General features: G+C 38.5%; 1 protein-coding gene and 2 pseudogenes across 1 annotated transcript in view; 2 read left to right on the top strand and 1 right to left on the bottom strand.

The window, feature by feature from the left end:
• The window catches only part of BBS9 (Bardet-Biedl syndrome 9), a 470178-nt gene that overhangs the window by 128240 nt on the left and 320138 nt on the right, over positions 1–21800 (bottom strand). The gene's annotated exons all lie outside the window — the stretch shown is intronic.
• LOC114200218 (small ribosomal subunit protein eS6 pseudogene) lies at positions 600–1349 on the top strand (annotated as a pseudogene).
• Positions 15213–21800, top strand: part of LOC114200206 (large ribosomal subunit protein eL36 pseudogene) — a 76002-nt pseudogene continuing 69414 nt past the window's right edge.

Below are 21800 nucleotides of genomic sequence, written 5' to 3'. Positions count from 1 at the left end.
CTTATACCATGATTTACCTTTGGGGTATATGTTCTTCTTCTCTATTTAAACAATTAGTTTCCTTACAAATGAAGAACTTGTTTTATCCTTCTTTTGTGTTCTTAGAAATTAGTACAGAGCCTTGCAATAAGCAATAGTGTATTGTTATTGTCACTGCTAACACTGAGAAATAAGAATTGGTCTATGACTAGAAACTGCCTGTTTCTAATAATTTGGAGTAATATTTATCATTTGCAGCTTCCTCATATTCCTAATCTGTTTCTAGAGTTTAGAGTTTAGGTGACTCTCTACCGAGACTTACCTCTCTAGTACACTCATGAGCACTAGTACATGAAAACAATGCTGTGACTCCTCTTCCCTTCGGCTGTGTTGGGCTGGAAGTCAGTGAGCTTGGCACCCAAGGGTTGGAAACCCTTCAAAACAACAGAACCGCTTTGCTATATTGTACAGCCATACCCTGAACCTGCGCTCATTGGTTTGCTTGATAATACTGATTTTAGGAATATAACTTACTAGTAAATGGACAGTAAAATAACATCATCAATCAAGAATAAATTATGTTTCTCTTTTTCGTGACACCTCGGAGGCGGCAGGCTGCTTCAGGATGAAGCTGAACATCTCTTTCCCAGCTACTGGCTGCCAGAAACTCATTGAAGTGGATGATGAAAGCAAACTTCGTACCTTTTAGGAGAAGCGTTTGGCCACAGAAGCTGCTGCTGATGCTCTGGGTGAAGAATGGAAGGGTTATGTGGTCCGAATCAGTGGTGGCAGTGACAAACAAGGCTTCCCCATGAAGCAGGGTGTCTTGACCCATGGCCGTGTCCACCTGCTGCTGAGTTAAGGGGCATTCCTGCTATAGACCAAGGAGGACTGGAGAGAGAAAGCGCAAATCTGTTCAGGGTTGCATTGTGGATGCCAATCTCAGTGTTCTCAACTTGGTCATTGTAAAAAAGGGGGAGAAGGATATTCCTGGACTCACTGATACTACTGTGCCTCGTCGCCTGGGGCCCAAAAGAGCCAGCAGAATCCGCAAACTTTTCAGTCTCTCTAAAGAAGCTGATGTCCGCCAGTATGTTGTGAGAAAGCCCCCAAACAAAGAAGGTAAGAAACCTAGAACCAAAGCGCCTAAGATTCAGCATCTTGTTACTCCACGTGTCCTCCAGCACAAACGTTGGTGTATTGCCTTGAAGAAACAGCGCACTAAGAAAAATAAGGAAGAGGCTGCAGAATATGCTAAACTTTTGGCCAAGAGAATGAAGGAGGCCAAAGAAAAATGTCAGGAACAGATTGCCAAAAGACGGAGGCTGTCCTCTCTGAGAGCTTCTACCTCTGAGTCCAGTCAAAAATGAAATTTTCTAAGAGTGACAAATAAACAAGATCAGACATCAAAAAAAAAAAGAATAAATTATGTTTGATGGAAACAAAAACATCCTGTTTAAATAGCTCCAAAAAACATTAATAACTTTGCTTCTGTTGCTGATTTTTAAGAATAATCTATATTGACTATTTTGCAGACATGTCAAGATTGTCTAAACGAAGTATGACTGATTGGATGTCTACAAACAGTCATATAAAGCAAAATATCTGGCTCTAATGAATCATGTTCTGATTTATGTAGAATGAAAGAAATAAAACAAACAAAAAACCTGGAATAATCTCTCAAGTAAAAAAAAATTACAAATAAATTGCTAACAAACCTTCTTGATTGTTTTGACTAAGTCAAACCTTCCAATAAGAACACCTCTTATTCTGAAATAAAACTATATTTAATGTATTTTTTTGTTTCCCTTACTAAATATTTGAAATTCTTACTCTTTTTTCAGTTAAATAATTCTAAGTTTATTGCACCTTGAATCAGCTACTATATTCTACATGATAGAATTCTGTAAGTATTCTATAAGAAATGTAAGAATTAGTATGACCATACCAATCCCACAGTCAGAAAACTACAGTGGCTCCCAATTGCTTCGCAAATGAATAATAAAATTATAAAACCTGACATGTTTCTAAAAACCCTAAATTTTCCTTTAACCTAAAGGTATAACCTAAGCCCAAGAATAGACTTCAGGGGTCAGAAAGTCCCCTGAGGGGTGCCTGGGTGGCTCAATTGTTAAGCATCTGCCTTCGGCTCAGGTCATGGTCCCAGAGTCCTGGGATCGAGCCCCGCATCGGGCTCCCTGCTCCGCGGGAAGCCTGCTTCTCCCTCTCCCACTCCCCCTGCTTGTGTCCCTGCTCTTGCTATCTCTCTCTCTGTCAAATAAATAAAATCTTAAAAAAGAAAAAAAAGAAAGTCCCCTGAAACTAAAAGTAACATTTTGGGTGATTTTATGTATTTTTCTAGAGGAAAGAGCCCAAAGCTTTCAGAGTCCCATTGGAGTCTCTGACCTCAAAAAAGGTTCACAAGTATAATTTTAATATTCCCCTTTCACCACCTCCATCATACTTAATGGCCCACATCCATTATTATTTCACAGATCTGGAATTTCTAGCAGTCAAGAAAAACTACCTGCTGCCTCGAAGCAAGAGACATATGATTTCCTTCACTTAAAACACCCTAACCCTCACAAAGCTCTCTTTGAGATTCCGTCCTCCACCAATCCATCCTACCAGATCTCACTGACCCAACTCACCCCGATGTATCAGAGTTACCAATCTTCAACTGTTGACAGATGACACAGCTAACTAACTGGTTGAGGACACCAGGCCAGTCCACTTGAATTGTGGGCAAATGCGCTCACAGGGGTTTTTCTGGTACACATTCCCCAGGTTGCCATGTTACAAGGACTTTTCAAGACAAGTGTTGAAATGAAACAAATAACTTGAATGATAAAAACTGTAAGCGTCCAAAGCTGGAATAATAAGGTCTTTTAAGGCAGGTTGGGTCCTACATCACCCTCTATGTCATACCATATCAGTATCCAGCTCCAACACTTATAGGATAATTTTCAGCTCTAAAATGAATCCCAATAAAAATCTGTCTTCAAATCTACACAATAGCAATTAATGTTAAAATTCATAAATAATATGTGCAATCTTAAATGAATGAAGTAAATGTTGCTTTTCTCCCTTTGTTATTACTTCAATTTTACTTTAGGGCAAGTTACTTGACAAATCTAACAGGCAACCCAAACTATTTTTAGGAACTTAGCACGACATAAGTGACAAATAAAACAAATTTCCACATCTCACATCAAATGTTTCCAACTTCTTGGATCTAAGAAATTTAGGACTAACGAATGAATAGCACTGCCACCCACAGAAAAGTTGAAATGTTAAATAGAAGACCTTTTGTTTTTTAACAACTATTTTAACAATTAACATGTCAGGATTAGTATTTCCTGACTTTTTTTTCTCCATATCTCTCAGAAGACTGCTCTCTTCTTCCAAAAAACAAATAAAAATGAAACACAATGTAACACATCCTATAAAAGTTTCAACTGATTCTCCCTCCCATTCCTTACATCTATTCCACTGTTAGGTCCGTGTCTGCATAATTCGTGGTTACCACGTAACTTTGATGAATTAGCTAATGCTCTTCTAGAAGCCCACTGCTTACATCCCTTGATTAAAATGCCCATAGCCAAGAATATATCCGTGGGGAACAACCTAATGCTATACTTTTTTATTCACAGTGTTTCCGGACACTGTATGATAAGGCATGCTGAGCCAGTACCTGCCATAGGCCAATTAAACCCATGGAATCGAGAGAATTTTTCTTACTCTTCTTAAGATTGAAATCCTGATATTCACAAAAGCTTTTTTTAAAGTGATAACCTCTATTATAAGATATTAAGGTATGCGTATGTGTGTTAATTTATATATACTTTAAAGCAGTTGCACTCATGGTAAACAAATTAGGAGGAAAAAAGTACTTCAGAAAGCATATATTCAAATGGGCTTTCCCTTTGGGATGCATTTTCATCCTTACTCCATGTAGAAACTTATTTTTAGGGCCTGTAGTTCCTCTCCATAGTGAAAGGCTGACTCAATCAGTTATGGCTAGGGTAAGTATTAAAAAAATAGTGATGATGATGGTTAATATTTATTGGGTGCCTATTATAAGCATTTTGGATATAATATTCACTTACTTCTCTCAACAGTCCCTTTGAGACCAAAAATGTACCATTATTTTCACCAACTTATGGACAAGAAAACTGATACTGAGAAACTAGATCGTTTGCTTAAAGCCAAAATGCTAGTAAATAGAAGGGCCCACTTAAACCTGGGTAGTTCAACTTCAAAACCAGTGTTCTTTGTCTCTAGGCTATAATAACGGGTCCCCCTGTGAAATAATTTACCAACTTTTTAACTTCCTTTTCTATTTATAAGAATCTGAAGCTAACAGCTATCAAGACTACACCTTAGTATATGCGTTACCACTGACAATTTCAACAGATGCATTATTTGTACTTTCTTTTTTTTTTTTAAGAACAACAAAATCTCCTGATGGGATAAAAAAAATTTTAGGTATATGACAAGACAGTTAGGGCTGGGCTTTGTATCAGTACGAGTTTAATCAAGAAAACAGAAACCACGTTGAATATTTTTAATTCAGGTATCTTAAAGTAGGGTTTAATGGGTATGGAGGGCTGAGAAGCCAGGCAGAGGGTGGGTGATGACTGACGTACCTAGCAATTAGCTACAGCAGGAAGCTACTACCACCTCACATGCTGGAGGGATAATGGGAAAAGACAGAGGTATCAGAGCCCAGGGACCTGGAATCACCAGACAGAACACTGGCAGACTTGTTCAGAGGGAGCTGGAGCCCTGGAGAAAATGCAGCCCCAAATGAGATGCTGCCCAAAGCAGATGAAGACAGGGAGGAACATTAACATCAAAATTCCTGCCGCCTTCAGGTCTCCTACCAGTGCCTCCCAATTGACATGGTTCCTGAGAGATGCAGCCTGCAACCCTCTGACACAGAGCAGAGCTGGAGAAGGCTAAGGAATGGCTCAGTAACCACGCGGGTTTCCACCGTGGCTTTGTTACCTATATAAATAGCCAAAGTTCTGGTCCAAATAGTATCCAAGAGTAAAGATTTCCTAAACAAAAGGCCCATACATTTACCAAAGCCAGATTTTTCACATTTTAACTATCTAAAATAGAAAACAAATTATGTTAATGTTCCTTTTTAAAGGCCAACAAAATTTTATGAACATAACATTAACTCTTTCACAGACTTTGCATGAAAAACATCCTATAAGAACCAAATGCAGATGTCACCTTTAACTAAGGCTTTATCTAATGGGATGTTTTGCTCATTAAATATTTCTCTACCTCTCTGTATTCATTGCCAGGCTCTCCATGAAGTTCCTTCAATTATGCAATTAGATTCTATGCTCAAGAAAACCTTAGAAGGTGGGTATTCTTGCTCCATTTTCTGAAATATTTTGGCCAGTGAGGTCTTTTTTCCAAGGAGCTATGATGTCATCAGCGGTACACACTCCTAGCCGCCTATCCAGCCATCATTTCTCTCGCTTCTTTCCTCACAGAATGGTGACGCTCTGCCCCAAATGTGAACCTATTCCCAGATCCAGGGGGTAGATCTGAGTAGTCTAAGTCTAAGGGCGATGGAGAATCAAGAGATTTTGCCCCCTAGAGAACATGTGGCAATGTTTCAGACATTTCTGGTCTTCATACTAAAGGGGCAGGGTGCCTACTGGCACCTGGTGAGTAGAGGCCAGGGATGCTGCTAAACATCCTATCATGCACAAGATAACTCCCACACACACGATAAAGAGGTACCAAAACCCTGGTCTAAGCCATTGGTTCTGAAAGTGAGGTTTTTGAACCAGCATCAGCCTGATCTTAAACCCAGTATCAACTGGGAACTTGTTAGAAATGCAAATTCCCTCATTCTACCCCAACTCTGCTGAATCAGAAACTCTGGATGGGGCGACCTTATATTTTAAAAGCTCCCGGATGATTCTGATGTATGCTAATGTTTCAGGGTCACTGCTCTAACAGCTCCAGGAGTTGGCCATCTCTGGCCCACGGGCCTGCCACCTGTTTCTGTAAAGTTTTATTGAAACACAGTCAATACCCATTTATTTACTTGTTGTCGATTGCTGTTACAATAGAAGAGCTGAACAGTTGCGACAGAGAACAAACGGACTGCAAAACCTAACATATTTACTATCTAACCGTTCGCAAAACAGTCTGCCAATCCCTGAAGCCAATCACGGTAATTTCATCATTCTTGCCGGTTATTGGTTTAGGAAGCACTGTTCAGGAAGGCATGAGATTATGAGGAGCAACAGGATGGGAGAGGAATGTTGGCAGACATGAGGGTGGGACGTCAGAGAAAGCATTGTTTACTTCTAAGGAGGAGAAACAGCAAGGATGTCTTCTTTTCACCTCTGGGTATTATATTGTCTGGATGTGGTAGCTAGAACTGCAGCAGCCATTTTGCAGCCAAGGGGAAAGCCAGGCTAAAGGCAAGAACAATATTCCAAAGACAGGGGAAGTGGCAGAAAGAATCTGATTTCTATATGTTAATTTTTTTTTTCCACAGTGAGGCTGTATTACATGAGGAATAAGAAAAAAAAAATAAATTGAGAGGCAAAAAGACTGGATAAGAAGCCAAAAAAATTTTTTTTTTAAAAATGGCCAAACCCAAATAACCACAGGCGTTTTTAATTACCTTAAGTCTATGTTTTACTGTATGTATGTTTGGAACGATAATCCATACAAATTCTAAAGTAAAACAATTCTGGTTTGAAGCAAATTAAATTTTTCCCCCAACAATAGTGAAGAATAACTATTTCCTTTTCCACTGCAACCAGAGCAATTTAAACTAACAGGCCACATTTGCAGAAATATAATCAAAGGTTTACCACAGGGAGCACACAGCACAAACTCATTCTACTTGCAATCATCTTCTCCAAGAAATCAACAGCAACTAAAGAGACCACAACTTAGATTTTAATCAATTCGAATTTGTGCAGCACCAAATCCAAATGAATATTTAAAATCTTAAAAGTGTGAAGAACCTCATTTTCCACCGAATATAATATAGCCCAGCACCTATCTACACAATATATAACACAAATGGCATTGTGCTAGCTAGGTTATAGAGATACAAAAACAAGACATAATCCCCTGCCTTCAAGTAGCTTTCCCTCTGGTGGAGAAAATGATAAATAAATACATACAGAATTATAAGACAAGGAATCATAGTACAGAAGTTTGTGTTTGTAGAAACAGGAGGAGCAGATATTCTAGTCAGAATCCAAGTCACATGTGAGAAAATATTATAGAAACTGTAATTTACCACACAAATACAAATATTTCAGAAGCTGCTATTTGGAAAATTAATATTTTTAAATGTTGCATAGAGAAGGCTGTAAAGCTTATATTGTAAATTAATTTGAATATAATTATTTAAAATACATTAGTCTGCAGGAAACATTTTTTGGGGGGGAACATTATTTGCAAAACACTATTCTTCTTAAAAGGTCACTGTACTTGGGAGATTTATCTTCATTAATTTCTCATTATACACCTGGTAGAAGGAGGATACCATCTTTCAAGACTGATAAGGATGGTCCCAATGTCATGAAAGTCTTCCCAAGTGCAAAGAAGGGTCCATGCCAGAGCTGGAGATTAGCAGGGCCATCTAGGGTCCACATAGCCAAATTAGAGCCTGGGGTTATGGAGAGTCCAAAACCCTGTGGAACCAGGAACTAGATCAATACCCAATCAAGTCATCATAAAGAAGAGATCTAGGATGAATCATTTCACTGCATTTTGGACCAACTAGAAAAGCAATTTCTTATGTGGTTATGGTCCTATTGATTATGTTTATCATGTGGTGAGTTCCATAAACAATAAAGTTTCTATGTTCACCAGAAAAGAAAAGTAAGAGTGGTTAAAGGGATGGGGCTAATGTTGCTGCACGTTAGACCTAAGGAGTCACAGGACATTTAGAAGCCATTTGGCCCAAACAGGTCAACTATAAAATCTGCTTGTCAATGCATCCTTCAATTACCTCTTTGCTAAAGAACCTCTCAAGTAGTTAACTAATGCCAGATCTGCTAGGGACAGTATGTCCATAAATACTAGCCAACCCCCAGGTTATTTAACATCATGCCCTCATCTTATTAGATCTGAGAGGTCACCCAGCCTCAAGCTTATTTATTACATTTGGCCCATTTACTAGACTCCTCTCTGGGAGATATTTTCTCAAGTATTACATAAGAAATCAGTGCTACATTTTTTTCTGGAAAATGATCCTCCTTACGAATTTTGCTTTGCTATTATCCACTCTAAATATCAAAAGATAAATAAAATTCTCCATGATCAAGGTCTAGGCCTTCATCCAAGATTCTCATCTGCTCTTCATCTATTTCTTTTCTCTCAAAACTTAATAAACTCACCTGGACAACTTTACTGCATTTTAGATATGCTTATTGTCTCTGAAGGAATAAAAATATGATTTGTCTGTGTAAGTCATTATTTATCATTGAGCAATGACTCCTACACCCTCTTGCTTACTTCAAGAATTCTCAGTCAGAGCCTACAGAGATATGAAATGGATCAACGTCTCTCTAGAAGTTATTTTGTGAGTCAGAAGTCCTTAGAGAAAAAATGAGTTTTTATCCTGAGAAATGATGAGGAGAACAATCTCTGGGAGTAGATGATTTTAGGCACTTGTGGTCAGAAGCAATCCAGCCTGACGGAAGTCCTCAGCCTGAGCCACCATTACCCATCTGCTCTACCAGCTGTGCAGAGCTCTGGCTTACCATAAAATCAACTTCACTGACCTGGTGGCAGTTCATGGTTTTGAAATTCCACTTTAACTGGAAATTTTCGAAAACAGTTCTGTAGCTCTGGTTTGCTAACAACCAACATTTGCAAATTTGGCAAGACACCCATCTCACCCCAGCTGCCTCCGATTTCCTGTCCCTGGGCGCAGTCTCCAGCTTGGCTGTGGGGCTCCACACAGCTAGCTCTGCCATTGCCTCTGGCAATGTGGTATGGTGGAAGGCACAGTGGACAGAAGCTAAGGAGACCTGGGACCAGTCCTTCTTCTGCTACTAATGAGAATGCCCTTAAATTTCCTGGGTGTTGGTTTCCGCATCTCTAAGCTCCCTTCTAGCTCTAGTCAGACAATTGTTCCATAGCAGTTAATGAGCACCTATTATGGGCTAGGAGTGTAACAACGGATATAAGCCAAAAACCCCACCATCATAGTCTAATGATTCTCTGATTTAATACACAGCCAACTTGCCATCTTTTATGCTAAAAAAAGAAATGCTGCTGATAAATCCAAAATCAATTCCAACATCTAATTTTGGCCAACTCTTTTAAAACTTCTCCACCAACTATAAGCAAATATAAGTATAAGCAAATAGGTAACAATTTTGGAATAAATGAAAGACCATCACTTTCGTCTTTCTTCCCTTGTCCACTGGGACTTTCCATTTAAAAATCAAATAAAAGGAGGGGGCGCCTGGGTGGCTCAGTCGTTAAGCGTCTGCCTTCGGCTCAAGTCATGATCCCAGGGTCCTGGGATCGAGCCCCACATTGGGCTCTCTGCTCGGTGAGAAGCCTGCTTCTCTCTCTCCCACTCCCCCTGCTTGTGTTCCCTCTCTTGCTGTGTCTCTCTCTCTGTCAAATAAATAGATAATTAAATCTCTGAAAAACAAACTGAGGGTTCTAGAGGGGAGGGGGGTGGGGGGATGGGTTAACTTGGTGATGGGTATTAAAGAGGGCACGTTCTGCATGGAGCACTGGGTGTTATACACAATGAATCATGGAACACTACATCAAAAACTAACGATGTAATGTATGGTGATTAACATAACAATAAAAAATAAAAAAAAACTAATGATGTAATGTATGGTGATTAACATAACATAATAAAAAAAATCAAATAAAGGAGGATGAAACAGAAGGAAAAGAAGCTTGGATAAGTCAACAATGAGATAATTAGCCACCGGACAACAAAAAATTGCCTGAATTGATGCTAAAAACAAAACAAAACAAAACATACTTTGTAATGATACCAGCTAAAAATCTCAGCTTATTCTACATGTGAGATATTACATTGAAAACTGATTAGAGAATAGTGTACAGGATGACAACCTAAGCACATACTCATTGCTATTTTCTACCTCTTTTGGTTTTACATCTTCCAAAGCCCGTTATGCTTAGAAGTCTAGTACCACTTGGAAAAGAGGGAATTCATAATTGAGCATTGGCATCATACATATCAGGAAAGGAAAAAATCTTGCTATTTTCATGGAAAACTAGAGATGAGCTACAGCTGAGAAATAAACAGGAGTGGTATGAAAGCAAAGGAAAAGAAATGGAATTTACATTAGCAGATTAGGGAAAGAGACTATCAATAGAAAAGTAGTGTCCTTTAGAAGGTCTGGACATGATTTTTTTTAAAAACATAGGTTCTCATTTTCTACCATACAAATAATTAGTTGAGTCACCTATATCAAATCACTTATCTGAGAAAAAGGATGCTGGTATTCGCTGTTTACAAAAATCTAGGAAGCTAATACTAAAATGAATATGAAATTCTGAGGAAAAAATTCACGTAATTCTATATTGTCATGAAAAGGCAAAATAACACCACAATTTGGTTCAGCGAAATAAGCAATTCTTGAGGGCCTACCATGGCCCCAGGGAATTGTGCCATGTGCCAGGTCCTCAAGTTCCAAGAATGAACAAGAAATGGCATTTACCCTTGAGGAGCTTACATTCAACAAAAACTTACATTCAACAAAAACTTTCTCAGAACAAACCCAATCTAACATATCAACATCTTATTAGTTATGGTAACTAAAGTCTCCTCAAATACGCTAAGTATATACTCTTGAGAAAAAGAAGATATTTCTGTAAGAAAATCAAGACAACACAGTCAGCTGATTCATTCAAGGGCACACAATGAAGAACAATGGAAGCAAATAAAAGATAGTAGGGTGCTTTGAGTCATAAACCTGGGTTACATGCTTTCTGGGAGCACAAAGGGCCCAGCAGCTTTTCTTTTCTTTTCTTTAGTCTTTTGTAACAGCTGGGAAAGTTCTGGGGTAAGGTGCCTGGTCCAAAAAAGTTACTGTTTTGGCTTTGCTTAGTTTTGCAAAAATAAAAAGTCTTTCAAAAAAGACTTCACATTTCTGTAGTTCATTTAACCCTCCGGATATTTTCCCATTTTGTCAACCATTTCATTTTATATCTTAGTTGAGAAACATCTCCCGCCCTCTCATCAATTGCTTTACTATTTCACATTTAATTTGGTAATGATATCCCTTCTGTCTGTAAAGAGACAGGACTTTATGATATAATACATATCAAAGATATTTAGCCAAATAAAACTGATGTCAATTGGAAAAGCAAACCTTAAGATAAAGTCCAAGATCTTGTTATCCAAAGACATGCAGGGATGTCTGCACATACTGACTCTACTGACCACTCTGTAGGTCTGAACCAAATGAATGCAATATAAGATAGACTGCTCTTGTCTGGGATGCCATAAATTATAACTCATATTGATTTTTCTCCCCTAGCTGGGAAGAGAGATCTGTGTTTGCAAAACAGTGCGTTCACCAGTCCTTCTATTGTGCCTCAGAGTCTACCAATGAATCACTGGATGGGGTGATGATCAGTTTGACACTACCTTACCAATGCACATTCAATCTATTCCACTGTGATAACTGGTTATTAATACAACCGCCAAAAGAGCAATCTCTGAATTCCTATCAGAAAGTGAAGAATTCAAGCATTTATCACTGTTTAATGGGGTCAAACGTTATAGTGAAATGCATCTATTAGAACAGGTTTCAAAAAGTACTAAGAAATATGTAGGTTTGAAACAACATGAGTCGACTCACTACGTCCACGCTACCCCCCATTAATGTTAGAGAGTCCCTTTCTTTTTTTCTTGTTACATCTGTTTTATCCACTCCCTGATCTCCCTCTTTTCATCTTCCTCCTTCCACTATTTTCTATAACATCAGAGTGAAAAAATACATGCATCTTCCTGTAGCTACATTTTTCCCTAAAATAATCACTTGAACATTTAGATCACAGAGAATTATGTCTAAGATTTGACCAATCATCAGCAAAATAAGAGACAAAATCTTTTTCAAGGCGACCAGGTATTCTTCAGCCTGGGGTTTGGCCAACTCAGTGAGGTAACATATTTAGATTTCAGCCTAAGGACTAGTTTGCTTTCTCTTATCACTTGATTCCTCACCCTGCCCCCCATTAACAGGAGCTGATGCCTTTTCTCCTCACCACTGTGTCATCTAGGTACCCTGACTACTCAGAATCTGTTAGAGTTTCTGCATGTTAAAAGATCCCCCTCATTTATTATCTTTCAGCACAAGAAATACCTATTTATTCATTGCTCCTTCTCGTTTTCAATTTCATTTCTACCACCTGATGATGATATAAAGTTATGTGCAATGTGTGTTCTGTTGTTGTCCATGTGTATGTAAAAGAATCACATGTGTATGTAAAATTCAAGTCCAGCTAAACATCTTGAACAAATTAAACATCTCCTGGGTTTTATTCTATTGATTGAATTACCCTTCGTTGCTAAAATACTGGAAAATAGAGCACACTCCTCAGCAGCTGGGCCTTAATTTAGGATCTATTAAGAGATGGATAGATTTGGGTAGGAGGACAGCGTTTGGGGTTAAACATGGTGAGTCCTAGTCTAGGGCATAATTTTCAATGTCATCAAAAAATGTAAAGAATCCTCACAGTGGTTCAGAATAGGAGAACGAGCTGTAGTACCATAAAGTCACAGCTACTGTTCTGTGTCAACAGAAGTCAAAAATCTCAAAATGGTTAAAGGTTACATTAAATTCCTACAGGCATAGCACTGATATACCTCAATGCAAATTAGAAGGCAAAAGGCTGTTAATGGATTCTGTCATCCATGCTACCTATAATAAGTCACAAAGAAGCCAGTAAAATGTCTTCAGCTGGTGTAACAGATAATTAATACTTTAACAAAAATGAAGACAGACCAGAAAGTCATGCTTAAAAGAAAAGAGAAAGAAAAAAAGGAGGGGACATAATGAGTTCTGAATGAAGAATTTGGCTTCTAAATCATTACTTCAGCAAGATCCTTTCATTTACATAGGAAAATTCTATTATAAACCCCAAGTTAGGACAGAAGATTAACAAATTATATCAAGAGTACTAGCCGTTATAAGACAATTACAATAATGGAGGTGGGGTGGGGGGTTTGTTCCATACCACACCTGGATCAGTGATAAAGGGGGGCATTTGAAAAAGAAAGGATCACACAACTGAGCCAAAGTGCAAGAAATACAGAGATGAACTGGTAGACCTTTCTGCGTAAACTAGGAATAAGAAAGCACAAATTAATTGAAGTTAATGATCTTGTCAAGCCCCAAAGAAGATACAAAGGAAATTTAACACGGGGTCTGGGATCTCCAATGATTTTTAAATAGATCTGGGGGGTGACATAAACAGAAGAAGACAGCACATCATTTTGGGTCTAGTAAACAAACTGAAATGAAAGACTTTTTGCTGATACAAGTAACTGAGCAAGGAGACAAAACTAGAGATACTGCATGGAATGCTCTCTGGAAAACCATCCTATTAGAATCAAACCCCTCAACCCCCATCCTCCCATTTTCAGTAAGCATACAGCAAATGTCTTTAAGCCATCTTCAATCACTGCCTCCACCCCCACTAAAAAGGTAACCTATATTCTCTTAATGATGGCAAGCCCTTGGATTATTGTCATTCAACGGTTTTCATTACGAGTTCAGTTGTCCTAACAAGGGAAAGAAAGAGAGAGGAGGAGAGAGGGAAGAGTGGGGAGGCCTAGGGGGTGGGCACTGTTCCTGATATCAGGAATCTGCACCAAAGCAGTACTCACCCTTGACCTCTGCCTACAACTCTCCCCCAACCTTCCCAAGCTTTCCACACTGAATCAGAGCACCTAACAGGCCCCTGTCCATGACATATTCCCTGGGCCAAGTTTGTACGTACTGGACTTCTGAGCTTCCCTCTTGTATGCTCGCTCTGACTTACATATGATCAATACTTGGCATTGTTCCATTTCTTCCTGGTTATGAAATACCTCTCTTTAACTGCGGTTTATCCTTCTTTTCAGCATTTTTGCATTTTTAATTATCTCAACTGTGATGTCATGATTCCTACTCTCCTACCCAGTCATCAATTAGTCTTTCAAGACTACAATTACTCCTAATTAAATGATCTCCCTTGATTTATATCATCTTGGTTTATTTTTATAGTTCATCAAATATACTAAGAAACGAAATCACGACTTTCATTGCTAGAAAGGGTATTTTTTAAAGTTACTACTCCAGTTAACTGTAAGCAACAAAGCAGGAACATAACAACAATAATAATATTGACAGCTAGCACTGATAATTAAGCATTTAGTATGTACCATGCACTGAGTGCTTTAGATATATTAACTCAATTACTCCTCAAAGCAATCTTAAGAGGTGAGGTTGTTATCACCCCATTTTACATACAAGAAAACAGATATAGATAGCAACATGCACAAGGACACAAAGCTAGTGAGGGCCAGAATTCAAACCCAGACAGCCCCCAGAAGAGATTTATAATTCAAACCAGTCATTTCTGATGGAATAAAAATGTTCTGAAATCAATATTTATGGAGTGTTCACTTTATCTTCAGTATAAGATACAAAGAAGTAACTATCCTTCATTTTTCGAACTGAAGTACTTTTAGCACTACAGCACTCATGTTTCCCCCTACTGGCCTTCCTCTGCAAGTGCACCGTTCACAGTGCCCCTCCCCAGTGAGAATCGCACTGGCAACAGTTTCCATAAGCATCATAAAATGAATATGTCTCATGGAAGGATTAATGGGAAAAAGTTGAAGAAAGCAGAACCATTCATACTTACTTTTCCATACAGACCCAGCATTTCTGATACAAAAAGTATTATCTCTGAAGCAAAACTACAGGTAATAATGTCTATATAAAGCTGCCACCAAGTAACTGAGAAACGCACAGGAGCTGTGGCTTTTATAGAAGAACTGGCTTTTTGCAGGTTCTAAAAGAACAACGTGATTAACAAGTAAATTATAAAGCCTGGCCGACTGACACATACCGTCATGGAACCTGGGGTTGGTAGAGAAAGCGTAATAGTCGGAAAGAACGAGTTTGTAAGCCTCAGTTTCCTCCTTACCTATAAAATATGATAATAACAACCGCGTAATGGGCTCATTACGAGAATTAAATAAAATTAAACAAGAACAGGGTGAATCTGGTGAATATGCTTTATAAAATAAATACTGATTAAATATGTAATATAAAAATTGAGAATGAAATCACTAGCACTCCATATTTACAATCTATCAAAATAATCTAAAAAATACTAATATATCCTTCTGTATTCCAATGCAGAAAAAATTATCAAACAAACACTATCATATCTTCAACTGGATCATCTAAATAGAGACCTTTAAAAGCTCTGGGGAAAAACCTAAGTTCATAAAAACTATTCCTCACCCCTTCAAAAAAAAGTCTTTACATAATTATAAATAACTTTTCCAGCTTCATATCCACTACATATTTATTATTCTACCTACTGTGAAGGAAATGTATTATTATTCTTATTTTATAAAAGAGGAAACTGAGTCAGGGAGTAAGTGGAAAAGCAAGAAATAAATCTCAAATCTTCTGATCTACATTTCTTACCTTTTTACATTGCCCCAGGCTATCAAAAATAGCTCCCTCATTTTTATGAGGCCCTTTTTTGTTTTATCTTGACTTAGGTTTTCTGATAATGATGTCTGCCTTTAGGTAAAGTTAAATCATGTTTTTCAAGTATTTTAGGCTTTTAAGCAATTCTATTAGCCAAAGCAGATAGCGAAATTTATAGAAGTCCCATGAGACATTATACAAATTTGATATATTATAGATGGAGTATAATTTTAATTTAACAAAACAACAAGAATAATCATTTAAAAGCATATTTTAAAGTTAGCACATCTAAAAATACTTCAGGATATTATACCATAAGATTTGTCAACCCCACTGAACAGGCAATAGATAGATCTAGAACAAGATTACATAATTTAAAAGTAAAATAATCATATACCTACATAAAATAGAAATGTCAACTCAGAATTTCAGAGAGGGCTAGGTCTATAGGGAGATCAAAATTCAAATTTTAAGTTGAATCTCTCCATAAGTGAATTGAGCATCTTTACCTTTGTATAATATTTGATGGATCTCATTCTGTAAATTAGGCTCTTCTGTTTGGCTAACAGAGAATAGCTTAAAAGCCTAAAATACTTGAAAACCATTATTTTAATTTTGTTTACATCTGGTTGCAATAACCCCAATTCACTAGCTGAAGTTTATTCCAGTGTAGAGGAATTTGATTCACTTCATTTCAAACAAAAATAAAAGATTAAGGGCAATGGTAAGAGGACATTGTAGTTCCCAGGGACAGTGTATAAACTCACAGTCTAGAATCTTAGAATTTTTAGAACCGGAAGGGATCATGGTAACAAGGAAATACTTTGCAACCCACCTCATTCACAAACAATACAACTATTTTTTCTTTCATAAGGACCCTAACTGAAACTAGGCCTACAGAGTGAGATGCATCTGAAAGTTAATGCAGAAACTCCCTTTGCTATTTCACTTCCTGTATTTACAAGTCCAGCACAATTGGTCGCAAAGGGGAAATCTAAGCCTTTTACATATCTGTGTTTTGGACTACATGACTCCAAGCAACCAGTTTGGTTTGATTTCATCTTCTCAATTAATTGACCGGCTGTTCAGCTAAACAACATAGCCTCAATCCTCTGACCACAGACAACTAAACACAAGGAAAGCCTGGACACACCACTTTCTTTAAGAAATCTTGGCACATCCTGACAAAATACAAATCCATTACTCTTTATGCAGACCCTCCAGGTTCCCCAGCCTGGGGATGGCCCAGGCTTTCTACTTTGTTCATTACACACAAGCATATACCCTTCTATCACCCATGTTCTCCTGGTTTGGCCCTCTAGTTCTAAATCCTAAAAAGTTTTGACATACAAAATGATTTTGTAGTTGATCTACTCACTTGGACTTTCTTTAAATGTGTCCTAATAAAAAACTTTTTTTAAAAAGATTTTATTTATTTATTTATTTATTTATTTATTTATTAGAGAGACAGAGTGAGAGAGAGAACAGGAGAGGGGGGAGGGTCAGAGGGAGAAGCAGACTCCCTGCTGAGTGGGGAGCCTGATGCAGGGCTCAATCCTGGGACTCTGGGATCATGACCTGAGACAAAGGCAGACACTTAACGACTGAGGCACCAAAGCACCCCTAAAAAACATTTTTTAAAAGTGGACAGAGCAGGGGCTTCATGGGTTTTTCTTGAGCCAAATCTAGAAGAGCAATTCCATTATGCAAGAAGAAGCTGCCATTCTGGACATTTTCTTTCACTTTAGCTGGGTATCCTCATTCTGGTTTGTTCCAAGTAATATCTCCATTTGTGTGGAATACGTTTTAAAGAACCCACTCAGAATCTTTAAACGTTTTTTCATATGTGCGTGAACACAGATTTTCTGTTAAAGTTTAGTTAAAGGCAAGTTGAGCTCATCATTTTGTCAATGTTAAAAATAATGTGAATATTTCAAACTTTCATAGTTTCAGATTAAACTACTACAATTTTCCAAGTCAATATACTGTCATAGTTTTTACTGTCAGCCCATGGTGTTTTCAGGTAAGTGTAGCCATCTATAGGAGAATACTTCTGATATCTAATAATTGTGGCAACTTAGAGTTAAATTTACTATGTGCCATCTCCCAATGCCAACCCCAAAGAAGTACTATCTGGTTCCACTTCCTACAATGACATATATTTTTTCTCAAAAATTTTATGTATTTCCTGGGGCACCTGGGTGGCTCAGTCGTTAAGCATCTGCCTTCACCTCAGGTCATGATCCCGGGGTTCTGGGATCGGGTCCCACATCGGGCCCCCTGCTCCGCGGGAAGGCTGCATCTCCCTCTCCCACTCCCCCTGCTTCTGCTCTCTCTCTAGCTGTCTCTCTCTCTCTGTCAAATAAATAAAATATTTTTAAAAAATCTTTAAAAATTATATATTTCCTTAATCAAGGAAATGATTACAAAAAGGGCTCTGATTGACTTCAAATATAAATGCGAAATACATCTGGGATATAAAAGACAGCCATGATTATGGATACAAATTTGGAATATTTTATATATTCAATAGAATGGAAGTATTTCATAATAGGAGAGGCAAACAAATAACCAAGTATTATCCCAAAAAATATTCCTGTGTACTCAAACTATAGTGAAGGTTTTAAATTTAGATTGACTTTTATTATTTAACAATTAACATGTACCTACCCCAAGGAAAAACTACATAGCTTCATGTTTGAATATCATAGATAACAAATATAGACTTAAAATTAAAAGTACCTTTGATATGGAAAGAATCAGCTTCAGAAAACTGGCCTTCACCAGTACTTAGAAAATACTTACACTATATATTAGAGTTTGTTCATTCACGCAATAAATATTTATTACATGCAAGAGAGTGTTAGGTGCTGGCAATATCCCCATGAACCAGACAGACACACTTCCTACAGTCATGAGGTCTCCTGTCTGGAGAATTCACCATCAATTCAGTTCAAGAAGTATTTGTCGAACATCTGTAATAAACCAGTACTATGTTGACTCATTCAAGAATACCAAAAAGCTAACATAGGATCCTGGACTCCCTTTCTGTGCCTTTGGGAATAAAAAGCTCATATTAATGAAGTACTTAGAAAACATACAAGCTATTTGCTGCTAACAATAAATACCACAGAATATGCACACTATTTCTGAATCCACTTGGTAATGACACATGCTGTAGGAAGTTACAAGAATCCAGTGCAAAAGAATATCTTTTTAAGCTAATCTTTAAAACCCCAACAACATGGCAAAGAAAGAAAGAAACCAGCATTCTATTTCATGGGTGGGTACATCTTAAAACGCTGATCTCCTTTTTTTCCTATTCAGAGTGAACAAAACATTTACAATCTCCTTAAATATACTGTATAAAAGGTTATCGAACATGCAATAAAATTTTTTGTTTGTTTTTTGTCAAATCACATGGAAAGCAGATTCTATGTCTGAATATTTAAAATGGTTATGCTAAGCTCAGGTGAGAGCTAGCTAATTGTCTTAGAGCAGAAGATGAGAAATTAAAAGCCTTGCCTCTTTTTCTGAGAGTCTTACAAACTCTCCTGAGAAGAACATGGGGATTAGCCAAAGATTTTTTTAAGCAGCTCTGGAAAAAGCAGTGGCTCTGTTAAAGAATAATCTATTTTGAGAGGCCGCTGGGAAGATGGCAGAGTAGGACGTCCCTGGGCTTGCCTCTTGCCACGTGGTCACCTAGAGAGCACTCATGTCGGCATAAATAACACAGAAAGCAACCCGAAAACTAGCAGAACAGACTCTCCACAGCCAGCAGAGACAAGAGGCCACAGCGAAGCAGATCTACCGCCTCCTATTGCTCTTGGCAAGATCCCATCAAAGCGGTGCCACAAGCCTGGCAGTGTGCGCGCAGCCCAGACGAGGGGCAGCACTGCTCCAGAGTGAGTCCTGCCCCAGGGAGAGGGGAAGATAACCACACACCAGTCCGACTGTGACCCCAGCAGTGGGCTGGGGGCAGGCAGCTCGTCTGACTGAAGGCCCCACCCACCAACAAAACCTTCTCAGGGGACAACACAGGAAAAGTGCCTGCAGTTTGGTGCTACTGCATCTCTGGCAAATGCCTGGTCAGACTCAACTTAAGCCCAAGGCAGCCCCCGGACCAGCCCACTAACACCACGAGCACCAGACTCTGCCCACAACAGGCAGAAAGCCATCGCAAGCTGGACTGAAGGCATACACATCCCAGCCACAATGGTAGGACACCCCTGGAACAACACACATAGGAGACACCCCCTGAAGCACCAGGTTATGGGGAACAGGAGACATTGCACTGCAGGACCTCTTTTTCATAAAGCCACTACTTTAAAGTGCAGGAGACGTAGCTGACTTCCCTAACGCAGAGAAACAGACACAGCAATAGACAGAATGTGGAGACAGAGGAATATGTCCCAAATGAAAGAACAGAACAAAATCAGAGCAGGAGACCTAAGCGAAACGGAGATAAGTAATATGCCTGATAGCAAATTTAAAGTAATGCTCATAAAGATACTCGCTAGAATTGAGAAAGGAGTGCAAGACCTCCATGAGACCCTCCACCAAGAGATAGGAGAGGTAAAAAAGAACCAACTATTGGACTCACTAAATGGAAATAAAAATAGACCATCTGGAATAAAGAGCAAGCAAGAGGAAGTGGAAGAAAGGATCAGCCACCTGGAAGACAGAGTCATGGAAAGTAACTAAGCCGAGCAGATGGGAGGGGAAAAAATTCGCAAAATGAGAACAGACCCCGGGAACTCAGCAATACTGTCAAGCATAACAGTCGCATGATAGGGATCCCAGAAGGAGAAGAGCAAGAAAAGGGGGCAGAAGATTTGTCTGAAGAAATAATAGCTGAAAACTTCCTGAATCTGGGGAAGGAAAGAGAAATCCAGATCCAGGAGGCACAGAGAGCCCCCAACACAACCAACCCAAAGAGGTCTGCACCAAGACACAAAGTAAATAAGATGGCCAAAAGTAGTGAAAAAGAGAGAATTTTAAAAGCAGCAAAAGAAAGGAAAGCAGGTACATACAAGGGAAACCCCATAAGGCTATCAATGGGTTTTTCAGCAGAAACTCTGCAGGCCAGAAGAAGGTGGCATGATAAATTCCAACTGCTAAAAGGAAAAAATCTCCAGCCAAGAATACTCTATCCAGCAAGGCTTTCATTTAGAATAGAAGGAGAGATCGAGTTTCCCAGAAAAACAAAAGTTAAAAGCAAAACCAGCCACATCCCTGTCACACACGATGCCATTGGCCTGTGGGTCCCAAATCCACAGTCTGGCCGCCCTCCTGCCTGAGTCAGCATACACTGCCTGCCACCTGCTCAATGCCAAGTCAATACGCCTTCACCTCAGATTGCCAAGGGCTCAAATTGACACTCTTCCCCTCAAATTCCAGCCCCTGTGCTCAAGTTTGTGCACAAAAGTGGGCATAATTATAACAGCAGAATGAAGCAACTCAAACATCTAACTATTTCTATGGAATACAGAATGGATAAAAGGAGTGTGCTAGGCTGAGAACATCTCCAACAAGCACATCAAAGAACAATACATACAGCATCATTCTGGTTAGTAAAAAAAAAAACAAACCTGAGAAGAATAAAACAAGATGAAACCAGAGAGAGAGACAAACCATTAGAGACTCTTAAGCATAGGAAAGAAACTGAGGGTTGCTGGAGGGGAGGGGGGGGATGGGGTAACTGGGTGGTGGGCATGAAGGAGGGCACGTGATGGAATGAGCACTGGGTGTTGTATGCAACTGATGAATCACTGAACTCCACCTCTGAAACTAATAATACACTATATGTTAATTAATTGAACTTAAATTAAAAAAAGGAAACCCGCCCCAAAATAAAAATAAAAATTAAAAAAAGAATAATCTATTTTTTTAATAAAATCAAAGCAATGAAGAGAATATGCTTCCAAATTATTTTGATTTAGATAACAGACATAAAATTAAGAATAATTTTTAAAAATCATTCCACTGCTGTAGAAAACAATTTAATGGTTCCTCAAAAAGTTAAACAGAATTACCATACAACCCCACAATCCCAGTCCAAGGTATATACCCAAAAGAACTGAAAACAAGCACTCACAT

This window comes from Eumetopias jubatus, unplaced genomic scaffold, assembly GCF_037043125.1.
Source record: "Eumetopias jubatus isolate StellerSeaLion01/CBP00866 unplaced genomic scaffold, mEumJub1_p1.0 scaffold_14, whole genome shotgun sequence".
In the NCBI taxonomy this organism is placed as follows: domain Eukaryota; kingdom Metazoa; phylum Chordata; class Mammalia; order Carnivora; family Otariidae; genus Eumetopias; species Eumetopias jubatus.
This window is presented reverse-complemented; position numbering and strand designations above follow the sequence as displayed.